Consider the following 19,121-nt stretch of genomic DNA (forward strand, 5'->3'; position numbering starts at 1 on the left):
TATTTAACATAGTACTGCAAGTCCTAGCCATAGCAAATAGACAACCTACAGAAATAAAAGCATTCAGATTGGTAAGAAGTAAAACTTTCACTACTTGCAGATGACATGATGCTATTTGTAGAAAGCCCTAAAGATTCCATTAAAAAAACTACTAGAACTGATAAATGAATTCAGTAAAGTCACAGGATACAAAATGATAGAAATCCATTGCATTTCTATATACAAATAATGAAGCAGAAAGAGAAATTAAGAAAACAATCTCATTTGCAATTGCACCAAAAAATAATAAAATACCCAGGAATAAGCTTAACCAAAGAGATGAAAGACCTATACTCCAAAAATGATAAACACTGATGAAGGAAATTCAAGACAACACAAAGAAATGGAGAGATGTTCCATGTCCTTCATGGATTCCATAGATTGGAAGAACAAATATTGTTAAAATGTCTATATTGCCCAAAGCAATTTACAGATTTAATGAAATCCCTACCAAATACCAACAGCATTTTTCACAGAACTAGAACAATCTTAAAATTTGCATGAAACCACAGAAAACCCTGAATAGCGAAAGCAAACTTGAAAAAGAAAAACAGGGATGCCTGGGTGGCTCAGTCGGTTAAGCCACTGCCTTCAGCTCGGGTCATGATCCCGGAGTCCTGGGATCGAGTCCTACATCAGGCTCCTTGTCCAGCAGGGAGCCTGCTTCTCTCTCTGCCTCTGCCTGCCACTCCGCTTGCTTGTGCTCTCTCTCTGACAAATACATAAATAAAATCTTAAAAAATAAAAAACTTAAAAAAAAAGAAAAAAAGAAAAACAAAAGAGAAGGCATCACAACTCTAGATTTCAGGTTACATTACAAAGCTATAGTAATCAAAACTGTATGGTACTATCACAAAAATAGACACACAGATTAACAGAACAGAATAGAAAGCCCAGAAACAAACCCACAATTATATGGTCAGTTAATCTTCAACAAAGGAGACAAGAATGTATAACGGGAAAAAGACAGCCTCTTCAACAAATAGCATTGGGAAAACTGGACAGCTACATAGAAAAGAATAAAACTGTATCACTTTCTTACACCATAGACAAAAATAACTCAAATGGATTAAAGACCTAAATGTGTAACCTGAAATCATAAATATCCTAGAAGAGAGCACAGGCAGTAATTTCTTTGACACTGACTGTAGCGATGTATTTCTAGAAAGGTCTCTGACGGTAAGGAAAATAGAAGTTAAAAAAAAAAAAAAACTATTGGGACTACATCAAAATACAAACCTTCTGCACAGCAAAGGAAAAAATCAATAGAACTATTAAGATAACCTACTGAATGAGAGAAGATATTTGCAAATGATATATCCCATAAGGGGCTAATATTCAAAATACATAAAGAAATTACACAATTTAACACCCCCAAAAAATCAAATTAAAAAATGAGAAGATATGAACAGACATTTCTTCAAAGAAGACATACAGATGGCAGACACATACATGAAAAGATGCTCAACATCACTCATCATCAGGGAAATTCAAATCGAAACTATAATAAGATATCATCTCATACTTGTCAGAATGGCTAAAACCAAAAACTCAAGAAACAACCAATGTTATCAAGAATGTGGAGATAAAGGAACCTTCATGCACTATTGATAGGAATGCCAACTGGGGCAGCCACTGGGGAAAACAGTACAGAGTTTCCTCAAAAAGTTAAAAATAGAACTATCCTACAATTCAGTAATCACACTACTGGGTATTTACCCAAAAAAAAAAAAAAAAAAAACCATGAAAACACTAACTGTGTTTATTACAACATTATGTACGATAGCCAAACTATGCAAGCAGCCTGTGTCCATCAACAGATGACCAGATAAATAAGATACTGTATATTTATACAATGGAATATTATTCAGTCATAAACAAGAATGGAATCTTGCTATTTGCAACAACATGGTTGGATCCAGAGAGTATAAAGCTAGGCAAAATAAGTCAGTCAGAGAAAGACAAATACCATAAGATTTCAGTCTTATTTGGAATTTAAGAAACAAAACAAGGGAACAAAGGAGGAATAAAAGAGACAAACCAAAAAAAACCAGACTCTTAACTATATGGAACAGATGGTTACTAGAAGGGAAGGGAATGAGGATGGGTGAAAAAAGTGAAGAGGATTAAGAAAAAAATATATTCATATCATACTTAGTAATGTACTGTGATATCTAGTTAGAATGTCAGAAAACTAGTTTTCTCATCTTTCTACTTATGGCTATGTTCCAAAAATCAATGTTGCTAGGTAAATAGAGAACTATGAGGAAACCAGAGAGAAGTCCATTCTTAAATGTGTCTAAGAAAAACTGTAAGGGCAGACCTGAACATGGTATAGGGCTAGATAGGAACATGAGACTGGTCAATGAAATTTAAAAAATAAAAGTTTATGTTGGGAACCAAGAATATAAAGGGGAGAAGGAATGGGTAGCAGGATGGCAAATAAAGATTCATAGGAAGATTTACTAGGCAGCTGAGACCTTTCTCTGAGATGTTTTTGAAACAACAGAATGTCAATTGCAAACATGAATTAATATAGCAATAGCTGTGGCAACTTCAGCTGTGACTAAGTGAAAATTTACAGTTTGGCTTAAAAGGTTTTATAAACAGTCACAAAGTTATGGGTTAATTCAAGTATAAACTTGGCTATAATATTCAGTTAATTTTTTCAACAAATACTTTTTGAGTACCTGTACATGATGATAGATAAACATCTGTGAAAAACATAGCCAAACCACCCTGCCTTCTTGCAGATTACATTCTGAGGGAGAGACATAACAAGCCTAATAAGTAGGCCAATTATAAAACAGATCAATAAAGAGTTCTGATAAAACAAACCAAAGTTATGATATTAGACCAGAGAGGCATTACGAGTGGTACTTTAAATAGGGTGATGAAAGTTGGTGTCACTGAGAAAGGGGCACCCGAGCACAGACCTGAAGGGGAAGAAGGAATGAACGATGTGGAAATTGGGGGAGAGAAGGTATTGTGGCTGGCTGAGGCAGAGCCGCTGAAAAGTAGGAGCAGACCTGGCATGTGTGAGGAACACAGAGGACAAATGTGGCTGGAGTGGAACTGGTGAGAGGATCACAGTAGTAAGAAAGGTATAGACAGTCATAGGTGACAGATACTGGAGGCCTTGACACCATTTGTAAGGAAGCTTTAGGAGGTGTGAACAAAGGAATGATAGGATTTATTTTTTAAAGTATCTTTCCAGGTACTATGTTGAGAATCAACTACAGAAGAACAAGGGTTAAAGTAGCAAATATATTTAGGAGATTATTTACTTGATCCAGTAGAGAATTAACAGTGACTTACACCAGGACAACTCATGCACATATGCACACGAATGACTGGAATCAGAAAAACAAAAACGAAAACAAAACTTTTGAAGAAGAACCAGTCACAGGATCATAAAGAGGACCTCAAAGTTTCTTTCTAAGCCTGAGGCTCTTGGACCTTGGGTGGACATTTACAAGGGGAGATTCCGCTCACTTCAACATTCAAGTTGCACTTAAGAGGCTCCTTTAAATTTTACTACTAGAAAGTAGTTTTTTGGTTTTTTTAAGAATTCATTTCTGATTTAGGTATGAGTTACTCCTGGGACCCAGAATCTACAAATAACTGTCACTTACATATCTCTGAATGAAGAAACTAGGAAAACCAAGTGTTGTCATAGATAAAGATGGGGGTAGGGAGTTGGACATGCTCTACACACGTCCCAAGAAGATCACTCTCTTTTTAGGTGGAAGCTAAGGAAAAATAGATTATAATAGGAAAAAAATGTGATTGATACAATTGCCATTGGTAGATGTTGGGTTTATAAGGGAGAAGACTCCTCATTCAGTCAACAATAACATGAAAGGGAGATGAAAAGTAGAGCCTATGTGAGGTAGAGTTCCCCATTTGGCAGTGAGCTCCATCTCCTGATTTCCAAGGCTTAGTGAATGTTGTGAACTGTGTATTTGTGTGGGGTGTGCATATGCAATGTGTTTATGTAAAGGGACTGGGGAGTGCATGCAAAGAGGCTGATACAACAGAAAGCTTACAAGGAGGGTTAAAATATCATAGCCATTGGCAAAATTAACCTGTCAGGAAACAACAGGTATTGGCAAGAATGTGGAGAAAGAGGAACCCTCCTACACTATTGGTGGGAGTGCAAGCTGGTACAGCCACTCTGGAGAACAGTACAGAGGTTCCTCAGAAAGTTGAAAATAGAGCTACACTATGACCCAGCAATCACACTACTGGGTATTTACCCTAAGGATACAAATGTAGTGATCCGAAGGGGCACGTGCACCCAAATGTTTATAGCAGCAATGTCCATAATAGCCAAACTATGGAAAGAATGTAGATGTCCATAAACAGATGAATGGATAAAGAAGACGTGAGATACACACACACACACACACACACACACACACACACACACACACACACACACACACACACACTGGAATACTATGCAGCCATCAAAAAAATCTTGCTGTTTGCAACAACGTGGATGGAACTAGAGGGTATCATGCTAAGCAAAATAAGTCAGTCAGAGAAAGACAATTATCATATGATCTCTCTGATATGAGGAATTTTAGAGGCAGGGCAGGGGTTCATGGGAGGAAGGGAGGGAAAAATGAAACAAGATGGGACTGGGAAGGGAGACAAACCATAAGAGACTCTTAATCTCAGGAAACAAACTGAGGGTTGCTGGGGGTAGGGGGGAGGGATAGGGTGGCTGGGTGATGGACATTGGGGAGGGTATATGCTATGGTGAGTGCTGTGAATTGTGTAAGGCTGATGATTCACAGACCTGTACCCCTGAAGCAAATAATACATTATATGTTAATAAAAAATAGAATAAAAAATATATATATATAACTATTGGCAATGGATGTAAATAGCAAATAACAGAGGCAGCTATGCCAATGGAGAGCTGGGGAAAATGTTGTCAGAGTAAGAGGCTTCTAAGCTGAAACCTAAAGAATGAGTAGACATTTTTTAATCAAGGGAGTGGGGATAGGAAGGAGAAGAATATTCCAAGTAAGGGCAACACCATATGCCAAGGTCTTGTAGTGAAAAAGAAAAAGAGTTGGCTCTAAGAAATAAGCAAGGTCACTGTGCTGTCATGAAGGACAGGCGTGGGGACTAGGCAAGAAAAATAGTGGAGGGAACCTCATTAGAGAATTAAAGTTGAAGCAAAGACAGTGGTGGGAGCCATGGAGAAGTCTTACATACGGGACTGCTAGGACTACCTTAATATTTTAGACAATGTCCTCTGTCTGCCATGAGCAGAGAATCTACTTAAGATATTACACACTAGTCTAAGAGAAAGAGGACAGTGGCCTAGATAGTGGAGATCAAAAGGTAAAAATATTTTGAAGCACTGAATGGATAAAATAAGTAGATGGACTGATTGGCCATAGATGGTAGAGAGGTGGGAAGGAAGAAAAGATGGTGGCCAACTTTCTTTTCAAAACAAATGCATATCCTTTACTCAATTCATATGTTACAAAGAACACTTCAGATTTTAGAAGCTAAGTGGTATACGGTAGAAACAACATAATACTACCAGGTAGAACATTTGGATTCTAGGCTCCTTTTTGCCATTGGCAATGTAACCTTCCCTGGCTAAAGGAGTCAAGAGGCTTTCCCCCACACGGGGTAGGAAATCCACTGATCTCTAAAAAACAGGAGGCTTCAGCTTGCTGGTGAGAGCCATGCTGGTGCTGCAAACAAGAGGAACATCTCTCTCTCTCTGACTTTCTGGCAGGGGGCCACATAATACACTGATTCCATTTGGCAGCAGCAAAGTAGCTAATGAAAACTCCTCTTTCAAGATGTGACATGTTCCGCGTGAGCTGTCAGAAGGAAAGTTTACATAATGAAGAGTACTGGCATGGATCAAAGCCATCTGGAATAGCCCAATTCCCCTCTGGGCATCTTGTGACTGGGGACTCCTTATGAGAGCAAGGCAGAAAGATGAATTCTGGTTCCATGAGCAGTTAGCCAAAGGAATTGGCTCTTGATACTGAGAAAGTTGAGATCAGAGGTTTGATTTTTAGAGAATCAGTGCGTGTAATGTTTGGATAAAAGACCACCCAAAATATGTTCACCATAATTCTAACAATGAACAGTCTCCTATTTCAAGTCGTCCCCTTCTCCACTCACTCCATGGTTTAAGTGGCTCAGACACATGGGTGGAACTCCACTGCTCAAGGCCCAACAAGTGAGTCTGGGGTGGGCATACGAAATATGTGAGTCTTTTCTGGAAATACAGGGGCCAAGGAGCTCTCCCTCCCAGCTGCCGTCCCTAGGAAAATCCCCTGCCCCTACCACACACACACACACACACACACACACACACACACACACACCATACTCTTGATTTCTACTACAAAGATGTAGTTAGCTTGCACTTTTCTCACCACTCTGACAGGGGAAGTTCACACAGACAGTGGTAGAATTGAGACTAGAGTCCAGATTTCCTGACTGCCACACTTGTGCCCTCTTCTGCTGTGTGCTCCTTAATCTTTAAAATGTGGAACGCCATTGTGAAAACATGAGTTGAGTGACTAAGTGAAGAGATGGCTTATCTGACAATGGAAACAATCCAGAGAACAAGGAGATGAGTGATGGGTCATTATTTCATTGTTTAAGTCCTAAAGCCAGCCCTGTGTCTGGACTTCTAAGTTATGGGAGTCAATACATCCCCCTGATTTTTAGGTCACTAGGAGTTACATTTTGGTCATTTATAGTACAAAGATTCCTAATTGATATACAGACTTTTCTTTCTCCAAATCCAAAGTATTGTTACACCTAATTCATGTTTGCCAGCATATGACATTAAATATTGAAGAAGATATAAAGAAGAATCTGTACTCTTCTTCCCTCCATCAGGAAGGAGGAAGGGGGAGGAGGAAGTGGGGGAAGGGAAAAAAAGAAGAGGAAAAAGAAGGCAGCAAATGGCCTGTCTTCTTGCTTCAAGTTCTGTCCATATTTCATTCAATCTCCCAGGACATGACAGAAGGTCCCACAGGGCCCCTGTAAGTAAGAGGTGGATTATGCCTTGTGCCCTACCTTCATTCTAATGAGGCTGTTTAGAGTCTGAAATGACAAGATTCGTGTGAAAGAATTTTGGCAAGTCTACGGCCAGATAACTCCGGTACAATGATTAACTCAAAATATATGCTTTTATTTATAGGCTCAATTTAGTATCACATTCCGTTATGAAAACAACCTGTCAATGCACAATACATGTACGTGCTTGGTGTTGGACTTGGAAAGATGAGAACTTTAAATAGTCATTCAAGTCAGTATTAGTCATTAGAGATTAATAATTAGCACATCTGGGGCGCCTGGGTGGCTCAGTCGTTAAGAGTCTCTCTTCAGCTCGGGTCATGATCCCGGGATCCTGGGATCGAACCCCGTATCAGGCTCCCTGCTCAGGGGGAAGCCTGCTTCTCCCTCTCCCAGTCCTCTGCTGTGTTCCCTTGCTTGCTGTGTCTCTCTCTGTCAAATAAATAAATAAAATCTTAAAAAAAAATTTTAAAAATTAAAAAATAATAATAATTAGCACATCTGAAATACATACTGCTCTTTAGCTGAAAGGTCTGTTTCTAGAGAACAAAGCACATAATGACATTTTACATTTTTTCTCTCAGTTAAGGGGAATTTCCTGGGCTCTAGAACCCAAACTATTATACCATGGTTCTACAGAGAAAGTATATAAACATTTCCCCAGAATTTACATTCTAATATTCAAGTTCTCAACAATTTTTAAAATCAGTGACACTCATGAAAGTGACAGCTGAAAACATAGCTAATGTCAGCACCCCTACCATAAGCATTTCATCCGCATTTTGACTATTTCCAGGCATAGATTACTAATCTCTACAGTCTGAATACCTACACATTTAGAGAAGAAACACCAAATCAAGGATTGACAGCTTTCGAAGTTAACTTATCTTCAGTCAATTTTCTATTCTTTACCTCCCCTGTGTTTTCTCTCAAAGGCTTTCGGGAAATCAGCGTTCTCAGACCTCATAAGCTACCTTCCTTCCAGCAATGTTAAAAAAAATAAAATAAAAGGGAAAAAGTAGTTCTTTTAGTCACTTATAATTGATCACGCTTATTAAAACAACATTTTTAAATTAGTATTTTGTTTGCTTTGCTTCTCGCAAACATGGACATTTCTAATTTAAGTTTTTGTTTCATGGCAGATGATGTCATTTTCATAGTGAATCACATAACAGAGCAGGCAGTTGGTCGAATGTGATAGGTAGGTGCTGCGAGGAGCTCCAGCACATGGGCCGTCTGGAAAATGATCAGTTAGGAGGGGGCCAGAGCACTCAGGAGATAACATGGTACTCTTTATCAGCATACACACTGCCCAGTTTTTTCCCTGATGTGGCTCCTGCCTCCCTTCCAAATTTTTCTTAAAGACACTACTTCTTAGCATCCTCCAGCCATTCTTTTTCAGTTCCTCAAACATGCCAAGCTATTTCCCTATTAGTGGGCTCTTCCTGTGTTCCCTGAGAATCTTTCTCTAACTCCTTCTGTGATGATAGACAATAAAACTATGCTGTGCAACTCAGCTACCAGTTAGTCCATGTGGCTAAATAGACCATGTGGCTATTTGTATTTAAATTAAAATTACAGTTGGCCCTTGAACCAGGGGGCTAGGGGCTCTAACTCCCTATAATCAAAAATCTGCTTATTACTTCGGACTCCTCCCAAATGTAATTACTAATAGATTGCTGTTGACTGGGAGCTTTCCTGATAACATAAGTAGTTGATGAACACTTATTTTGTTTGTTTTATGTATTATATATGGTATTCTTACAATAAAGTAAGCTAGAGAAAAGAAAGTATCAAGAAAATCATAAGGAAGAGAAAATCCATTTACAGTGCCATACTGTAAAAAATCAACATATAAGTGGACTGGTATAGTTTGAATCTTGTGTTGATCCTTGTTGATCCTTGTTGTTCAAGGATCAACTGTACATAAAATTATAAATTCAGGGGTGCCTGGGTGGCTCAGTGGGTTAAAGCCTCTGCCTTCGGCTCAGGTCATGATCCCAGGGTCCTGGGATCGAGCCCCACATCGGGCTCTCTGCTCAGCAGGGAGCCTGCTTGCTCCTCTCTCTCTGCCTGCCTCTCTACCTACTTGTGATCTCTATCTGTCAAATAAATAAATAAAATCTTTAAGAAAAAAAAATTATAAATTCAGTTCTTGGTCACACTAGCTATCCTTCAATGCTCATACTAGCTAGTGGGTACCATATTGGACAGTGCAAATATAGATCACCTCCATCAAGGCAGAAGGTTCTATTAGGTAACATTGTTCTAGAAAATAAATTTCTTTAGGGCAGGACTCACTGTCCATCTTGTTCCCTGTTGTATTCTAAGTGCCCATCACAAAGCCTGGACTGTCATAGGTGCTCAAATATTTGCTGAGTCAATGTATAAATGAATGGACTAAATGATAAAAGGATTACTGAATAACTACTAGTAAGGAAAATCTTCAATTAAGACTAAGAATTAGAATGGATAGTTGGGGTAGATTATTTGGAAAGGATTCAAACTCCAGCCCTGAGGCAGAAGCTGCCATAAAACACACTACGTATGTAATTGTTGGTTGTTCCCTCATCCCTTTCCTCCACCCCTCACTAAAACATAGGCTCCGAGAGGGACTTATCTTGTTTGTTGCTGTATTCTCAACACCCAGAATGAAGCCTATCTTCAGTGAAGAAATAAACCAATTTGTCCCTTTGTGCATCCTAATTTTCATCTATAAAAAAGAAATGACAATTTTACTTTTAGAAAAGGGTACATCCATTTCCCAAGTATCTCACTTGTATCATTATTGCCCTTCTATTGTCTTCCCAATTTTGTCTTAAAAAAAAAAAGTTTTAATCTATAGGTCTCTCTTTTAGATCTATAGGTCTCTCCTTGTTCTTAGTGACTCTTCAACACAGGATTTGTTCTCCAACTCCCATAGTCTTTTCATCACTCCTCAGCCAGGGGCCGTGCTTGGCATTTCCTCTTTCAATCCACATTCATATTGGGGTGTCTACTTTTCTCATTCTGACAATTAGCTGTCACCCACCCCCGAGCTAAGGATCTAATGGCTGCAAATGGGTTAAATTGCTCCTTCTCCGGGAGAATAGGAGTCCTCAGCAAGATTTCCTGGAATCGTCTTAATTCTGAATCTTAGTCACCTCTGCAGGACTCAGCTTCAACCTCTCCTCCTTCGTGAAGTCTTTCCTTTCTCCTGGAATTAAATGTGAACATGCTTTTGACTTGAGCCTAAGAGCATGTGAAGTAAGTCATTTATTCGTAGATGCCCAAGCACAGCACCCCTGAGTCCGTCTAGACCACAGTAATTTCTTTATCCTCTCACCTCTCACAGCAACTCATCTATTCCTCGCCCATGACACATATTACCATCTGTCTTGTACTGTAATGATTTATGCCCGGGTCTTATCTCTATAAGACAGCAATTCATCTTTATATATCACCCAGACTTACACAGAATAAGCATTCAATAAGCGATTTTCACATGAATGAGATGGAGTGTCTTGCATTGGGCCCATGCTTTGGATTTCAAATTCTTAGCTGACAATAGCTATGTAAAACCTTTGCAAGATGGGGAGAGAAAAGTCTTTTAGCCCTGTGAATTGAAAATATCAACAAATGAACTTCCTGTGGAATACACAGGACTCAATAGAGTAGGATTTCAAAGTGATCAGAAACTCTGCCCCAGTCTAAATTTTCCCTCATGTTAACCTAACATTGTGAAGACAATGGTTAGGGAGGTAGCAGAGCCCGTGTTCCAAAAAAGTGGCTCGTTTTTATTACTTAGATACTAAGTTAGAATGAAGATCTTAGTAAGTATGGGGTGAAGCGGCCATTCATGAAATGATGCTAAAAAACAAGAGGGTGGCCAGACAGAAAGGGGCTTTTTAAACTAATTATACCCTCCTCAAGTGATGGCATAGAACCTGTCCTTGCTTCAGTGTTTGTTATCGAAGTTATGGTCTCCCTGCTCACTTCTTATAATAGTTCCTAAAATTTCAGCATCTGAGACACACACCTTTGAGTTATAGCTTTTTCTTTTCTTTTTTTTAAAGATTTTATTTATCAGATAGAGATCACAAGTAGGCAGAGAGGCAGGCAGAGAGAGAGAGAGAGGAAGGGAAGCAGGCTTCCTGCTGAGCAGAGAGCCTGATGTGGGGCTCGATCCCAGGACCCTGAGATCATGACCTGAGCCGAAGGTAGAGGCTTTAACCCACTGAGCCACCCAGGCGCCCCTAGCTTTTTATTTCTAAAGAGACTTTCATACATTGTAAAATCCTTTTAAAGGCTTAATATGCCAAGGGTAAGACATGAATATTTTAGCATAGTCCAGTAAAAAAAAATTAAAAGCTGTCTATTAGGAAACACAGAACTGACTCTGGCACATTTGTTAGCAGGACTCTTATGACTTCTCTGTCTCAGTTACTACCTTATATGCAAAGCGAGCAATATATGCACACGTGGACATATGCATATACATATATATTTTGAGATAAGTATGTTTAATAGAAAATATTTAATAGGTCCTAGAAAAGGATACAAAGTATAGCTCCTTTTCACAGAAAATTAAAATAATCAGGCAGCTTATGAGATCGAATGATTTATGTTTTCTATTTTACATGCGGGGAACCATAGCCTAAAGTTGTGATGTCATTTTCTAGAAAACGATTATTCCTTTCTTTTTCTTCTGGTGTAACTTTCCTATGGGGAACCAATCACTTCACTAATTCCAGATTATGAGGTTCAGGAGAAAGCACACCCATTCTCAACTCTAATAATGAGCCTATAATCCAAGAACAGGGGAAATACACAAAATATTTAACATTTAGAACAGCATAAAATAGATGTCAGCCACAGACAACCACAACAACCGTAAAGATAAGTACAAGGCGGTAACTTCTCTGCCCAGAAGTAAGCAAATTAGGTTGTTCCATGCCCACTGGGTATAGTGACTGCTTCAGAAATGGGCCCAAGGGACAAGTCAAACCAGAAGTGGGGCTAAGGCCTTTGGGAAAATGTACTGGGGAAAGAAATTTTCTCCCTCTTTGGAGGTTTGTTGAATTATCAGAGTGCAGTAATCCCAAAGTGATTGAGGGTTACCACATAGAATCTAAGAACAGAAGAAAGAAGAGCCAAAGTGATGGAGAAATATATGGCCCTTATGATATTTTTTAGAGTTGCGATCCAGCTGTACCCAAAGCCAGCCAGAATCAACCCTGAATATTTTAAGCACATCAGCTAAAAACTTCTTTTTGCCAAAAGCTGGTTTGACTCGGGCTTCTGTCATTTACAACCAAAGAAGATGTGAGTAATAACCAAGTTTCCTTACGAAAAGGGGTAGGACCAAGAATCAACTCTAACAATGTCTGTCCACTTAAAATTTTGTTGATCTTTTCACTACATCAGTTCTTTTTTTTTTTAAATAATTTTTTAAAAGATTTTATTTATTTGACAGAGAAAGACCACAAGTAGGCAGAGAGGCAGGCAGAGAGAAGGGGGAAGCAGGCTCCCCGCTGAGCAGAGAGCCAATGCAGGACTTGATCCCAGGACCCTGAGATCAGGACCTGAGCTGAAGGCAGAGGCTTTAACCCACTGAGCCACCCAGGCGCCCCTACATCAGAAGTTCTTATTTGGGGTGGGGAAGGGGGTGAGATTTCAGAATCCCTTGGAGGAACTTTTCTAATAGAGACATTTACCCTCAACAGTCCCCTGCCCCCACAGAAATGATAATAAATGAATACTGGGAGATGGGAGGTAAAAAGGGAAATAGAGGTGAAGATATAAGCAAATATACTTTGAGAAAACGGAGTGACTGATAGATCTTTAACTGCGAAACAATTCTACGCTCTTATGTTGCTTTGTTACATGGAGTGTCATGGGCTCAATTACGGTGCAGAAGTGAGGCTCCGGTTTAAAGCACTGTCTTACACCTTATGAATCAAAGAACTGGTTTCTGAACTAGCAACAATGAACAATGCATTGGAGAGATCTTCCTAAAGGAAAGGATTAATTTCTCTAGGTCCCTGGGAAATAATTAAATTCTAGAACTGCAGGAGGTAAGTGTACAACAATGTTTTTGAAGAGGGAAATTCACCAATGACTACTGGAAGACCACCTGGTCTTCCCACCAAACAGAAATGACAATATCCTCAAAGATGTAGAACAAAGTACCAGTTGCCAGTTCCTGTACAAATTTCTTGTTCTTTGGAATGTTCACCTAATTTTTGCACAGATTGGAATAATGCAGGCTATCCAGTTTATAGATCTCAGCCATATAAAGGGAATGAAAAGCTATTTTTGGATATTAGAAAAGACAACAAGGTTTTACATATGGCTCTGGACCAAAAAGCTAAGGCAGACTGTTGGGCAGGTCTGTGCCTAAAGTACAAATGGAAAATAAGCCAATTCTGAATAATTAACAGTGCCTGCCAGGAATACCAAATTGAGAAGAACTGTGAAGTCTCCGATGGATCCAGTGGGAAAGGATATTATGATCAATTATTAATGTCTAGCACAGTCATGGAAAGGGAAAGTGTTAGCTAGAGTGCGACCTACTTATCCTCTCTGGCCTAAACCATTCCCACCGAATAAAGGCCTGCTGTTTTATTTTTCAAGTTGTACAACTTTGTGTAAATACTCTCAAATATATAATTGTACTGGCACTGGGCCATTATTTTAGAGCTAAATTGCAACAAATAGGCTTATTGTAAGGAAAAACCCTTCAGCATCCACAGCTACACACTTACTGAACTTTCCAGGGAAACTTCTCTCCCATGATTTTCTTCCAGTTGTACACTGAACAGGATGGATAGATATTGATAACTTTCACTTTCAGGGAAAGATACTATATTATCCTGGGAAATGCTAAGTATCATGATTTAAAAATTTTTATGCCAGGGGCGCCTGGGTGGCTCAGTGGGTTAAAGCCTCTGCCTCCAGCTCAGGTCATGATCCCAGGGGCCTGGGATCGAGCCCCGATCAGGCTCCCTGCTCAGCGGGGAGCCTGCTTCCCCCTCCCCTCTCTCTGCCTGCCTCTCTGCCTACTTGTGATCTCTGTCAGGTAAATAAATAAAATCTTTAAAAAAAAATTTTTTTATGCCAATCTTCCTTCTTCCAAGTATCAGCTGTGTATCCTTATGCTAATCATTCAGCTTCTCTGAGACCTATTAGCTGTAGGAATGCCCCACTGTAATAATGCATGTGCATGTGCTTTGGATATTGAGAAGTGCTACATAAGTATGACTTTTTAGTCTGAAGAAATCACTATATAACATTCAGAGATCTTTTGTTAATTGTAGGCCCCTAAAGTTCTATCTGTTTCACTTAGAATTAAGGAAACTCAAATTCACCATTCGGGGGGACAGGTCTGGTGAGAAGTATTATACTGACTCACCTGATGCCTTTAGCCTTGTCACCCTGAAGAGTATTATTCCAATCTCCTTCCAGGCCAATTAGAGCTCTCTTAATGAGTTCCCACTCTGATCTGTCTTGATCCCCTACTAGAGTAGAACATGTTCATGTTGCCATTTTCAATCCTATAAAGCTGACATTCTCCTTAATCCTGCCCAGATACCACTGCTGACTCTATCCTGGGCCTAAACACACAGGTTCCCAACTTCTTAAACCTCTAGCTTTGTTCATCTTCTATTGAATTATCTGAGCAATGCTGGTGGGCTCTCTCTTTGCATTGAAACCAGTAATTGGGGAGTTGTCGTTCTATGATGTTCACTTGTCTCTCCTTAAACCTTTCTTCTGGTCTAATTTTATATTCCTTTTCTCACTCATAGCTTTCCTTATTAAAAAAAAAAACAAAACTATGAAACGAATAGCTACTTTAGGCTTGTAGGTAAGAAAATGAATGTCCATAAAGGCTAATGACAGTATCCAAGGTCACAGAGACTGTATATAACGGGAATAGAATTCAAACTCAGGTGTGCATGACTCAAAACTGCACGCTCCTTCTGGAGTACCATGCTGCTTTTCAAATCCTCACCAGTCTTCCAGCTACGCTCATTCTATACTTCGCATCATAACTGTGCCAAGAAAGTCTGACAAAATCTGTTCATCATTTGAGAATAGATACACCATTATTTCAATCACAATTCAAATACTAGGCATTATTGCTGAGCTTGATGATTTCTCTGTATCTTTCATGAATATCTGGGGACTTTGAACAAGAACAATAGGGGAAGAACTATAGGTCAGTATTACTGATCATTTATTTAGGACAGAATGAGAATTTTAAACATCTCCACCTTGCTAGTTGGAAATGATTATGCAGGTCAAATCATTATGGTTCTCATAGGTTATATCAGGGGTTTAGAACAGAAGTACTCAATTTCATGCCAAAACTCTGGGCTTGGGAAAGTTACCAGGTTTAAAATGATAGGACACAGAGTTTATTTTCCAAGTCAGTAATTCGAGAGTAAGTGAAATTAAGATCAAGAGGGTCGGGGCGCCTGGGTGGCTCAGTGGGTTAAAGCCTCTGCCTTTGGCTCAGGTCATGATTCCAGGGTCCTGGGATGGAGCCCCGCATCGGGCTCTCTGCTCCGTGGAGAGCCTGCTTTCTCCTCTCTCTCTGCCTGCCTCTCTGCCTGCTTGTGATCTCTGTCTGTCAAATAAATAAATAAAAAATCTTAAAAAAAAAAAAAAAAAGATCAAGAGGGTCATGGGATTTACCTACATTCACCCCAGCTGCTACGACTCTAAGTGTCAGACTTATAATTGACTATGAAATCACACCTATGGGTTCTTTACTTGAAACCAGCAGTGCTTGGTGATGTAACTGACTGATATTCAGTACGAGCCCCTTATGTAGTACAGTCAGTCTAGTAGGAAGTGGTTTGGAAAACTGCTGTCCAGGCCTGGGTCATAGCTCAAACTGTACTGACTGCAGCTAGATAGCTTTTCCACATATCCAAACCTATGCTCTTTTGATGAAACTACATTTTCCAATGTTCCTTAAAGCAGTATTCCTGCAAGAGGTTAGGTAGCAGGTGCCCTCCACTTTCAAAAAGTTTGGAAAATATGTTTCAAGCATATTTAATTTGTTCTGTCTTGTACTTCTGAATTTCTTGGTGCCTTTGTTATGTGAATGAGCTCCCTGACACTAAGAAATGACTGTATATGGGATGCCTCGGTAGCTCAGTCTGTTAAGTGTCTGCCTTTGGCTCAGGTCTTGATCTCAGAGTCCTGGGATTGAGTCCCACATTGGTCTCCTTGCTCAGCAAGGAGCCTCCTTCTCCCTCTACCTGTCACTCCTTCTGTTTGTGTTCTCTCTCTCTCTCTTTAATAAATAAATAAATCTTTATTAAAAAAAAAAAAAAGAAAGAAATGACTGTATATTACTCTCAAACCTTAGTGCACAGTTATTAGCATAACTGAATAAGTAACCCAAGGAATACAGTTGGGGAACCTGTGACCGCTCCCCATCCCACATTTTGGATTAAATGCCACACTCCCCAGGCAGGTTTCCGCTCTACCCTTTGTTCCTGTTCTTTAAAGAAGCCCTAAAAAAAACAGCGATCTCTGTAACATAACCAGAGTTTACACAAACCCAGGAGCAAAATAAAAATGCCAACAAGAAAAAAAGACAAATAAAACAATGACAAACAACCTTAGGTCGATATTTTAGTCCTTTCATGTAGCAAAGGACTCGGGGAGTGCATTGAGAGTCTCTCCACAACAGGCACTTTGGTAGGAACAGATATGAACCAGAAGACCCTGTCACAAGCCTCAAAGGGCTGTCAATGGCAGCTACAGAATGTCTATACATAAGAAATCAGGGCCAATTAGGGTGACAGGATGAATGGGGACTTGGGGAGAGTTCAGTGATGTACCTTGATTTTGAGTGTGCATAACAAAATCACTGCTAGATTGAATAATTTGTTGGAGGGCAAAATTTGGCGGGGTTAAAAGAAATTGTGGAAGGATGACATCCCTGATCCTCCCCTTGATTCTGCCATTAGCAACAGGCCTTGTAACTGGGGAGACACATGACAAAACAGATTATCATACAAAGAGGAGTGCTCTAAACAAGGAATAGCTTATTGTGCTCAGGGAGACCAGGACAGTTAATTGACTCTAGGCACAGTTTAATCTACATCTGGAACAGAAAAAAATATTTCAAGTTGCGGTTATATAGCCATCTTGCAAAAAGAAAACACAGTATTCTCATCTGTTGCCCTACAGAAGGAGATGTTGTGTAACAGTCTCTCTGAATAAAAATAAAAATAATGTCCTGGATTGATGCTTTGTCTAGGTACTTTCAAAACCTCTTATTATTGGAACTGAACTGAGAACAGAAAATGTAAGTTCTTATACTGTCAGTCCTCAACCAAATGATCTTAAACTAATCCCTTAATATTTAGGAGACTCAGTTTCCTCATCCTTATGTTGGGAGAGTTGAATTACAGGGTCATGAAAGTCCACCTTGGCCCTAAAAGAGCATGATTTGGGGGTGCCTGAGTGGTTCAGTTGTTAAGCGGCTGCCTTTGGCTCATGATCATGATCCCAGGGTTCTGGGGTTGAGGCCTGCCTCAGGCTCCCTGCTCGGCGGGGAGCCTGCTTCTCTCTCTCCCACTTCCCCTGCTCGTGTTCCTTCTCTCACTGTGTCTCTCTCTGCCAAATAAATAAATAAAATCTTTAAATAAAATAAAATATAACATAATAATAATAAAATAAAATAATAATACATAATATTATTATATAATATATAATAATAATAAAATAAAATATAACATAAAATAAAATAGCATGATTTGATAATATCCTTCAATGCCTCTTAGGTATTCAGAGTAGCGGTTAAATGATCAGGCTCTGGGTTTAAATCCCAGGTTTGACATTTACTGTTTCTATGACCTTAAACGTTAATTATTACATCTTGGTCTTATTTCTAATAATACCTGCTTCATAAGTTTTGGGGAAGAATAAACCAAGAAATGCACATCGAGTACTTAAATTAGTTGCTAGCGCCTAGTTACAGTTCAATACATAGAAGTTATTATCAACACTATCACAGCTTGAAGTTTTCTGCAGAGCCCATCCCAATGTCTGGTATGCAGCAATCAACTGTGATGTCCCGAACTGGGCACATTCCAGGCCTGTGTTCAATCACTAACTTTATTTTCACTTCTTTCACTTAGTTCTATGCAGAACCCTATTTATGTAATATATACTTCATGTAGCATGTATCACATGCTGGATACTTTTCTCAACGCTTGAAAAATACTCAGTCATTTAATCTTTCCATGACCTTATGAGTGAGGTATTCTGTTACCTTCTCACTTTATAAACAAGGAAACTGGGGCGCAGTATGGGTAAATAGCATGCCCTAAAGTGCTACCAGCAACCAGTGCATGCCAGAGCTAGGATATGGACCCAGGCAGCCTGGCTCTGGAGCCCGGGCTCCTGAACACCGGCGACCCTACTAGCCTGGTATCCCCCTCTCCTCCCACTTACCCATCCCAGTGTGGCTCACTGTTTTCCCAGTCCTCCCCACAGGCCAAGCCACCTGGCTCATTCACTTGACTATGCTTTTAAGCCCATCTTCCCTCCCAGGACTTCATAACTCACCAGGTGGCCTCTCCCAGGTCCTATACTTTATTGACCTTAATCAAAGATATCCTTTGAGACTTGCAACTCTCTCCCCTACCAAGCTGTCAGTTTTTCCTTCACTTACTCTGTCTTCTCCTGACGGGGTCAACACCACTTGCGTACAGACGGGTCAGGGTAACAGATCTTTATTTCTTGCGTGTCTGACTCTGCTTACTCCACTAAACTCCAGGAGAATAGGATCCATAGCATCCTTCTGCATAGGGGTCTCGTGGTTGGCTCTAAGTCTTCAGATAGCCCTAGAAAATTCTTTCTGACTTGAAACATTAGGATGCATGCCATTTATTTAATCTCGTTTTTTCCCCTTAAGCAAATTTGAGAACCATGGATACAGTAGTCTCATTTGACAAAAGATAGTCTAGAGTGACATCTGGTGGCTATTTTTTTTAAAGGTT

The sequence above is a fragment of the Martes martes genome, assembly GCF_963455335.1.
Source record: "Martes martes genome assembly, chromosome: 5".
In the NCBI taxonomy this organism is placed as follows: domain Eukaryota; kingdom Metazoa; phylum Chordata; class Mammalia; order Carnivora; family Mustelidae; genus Martes; species Martes martes.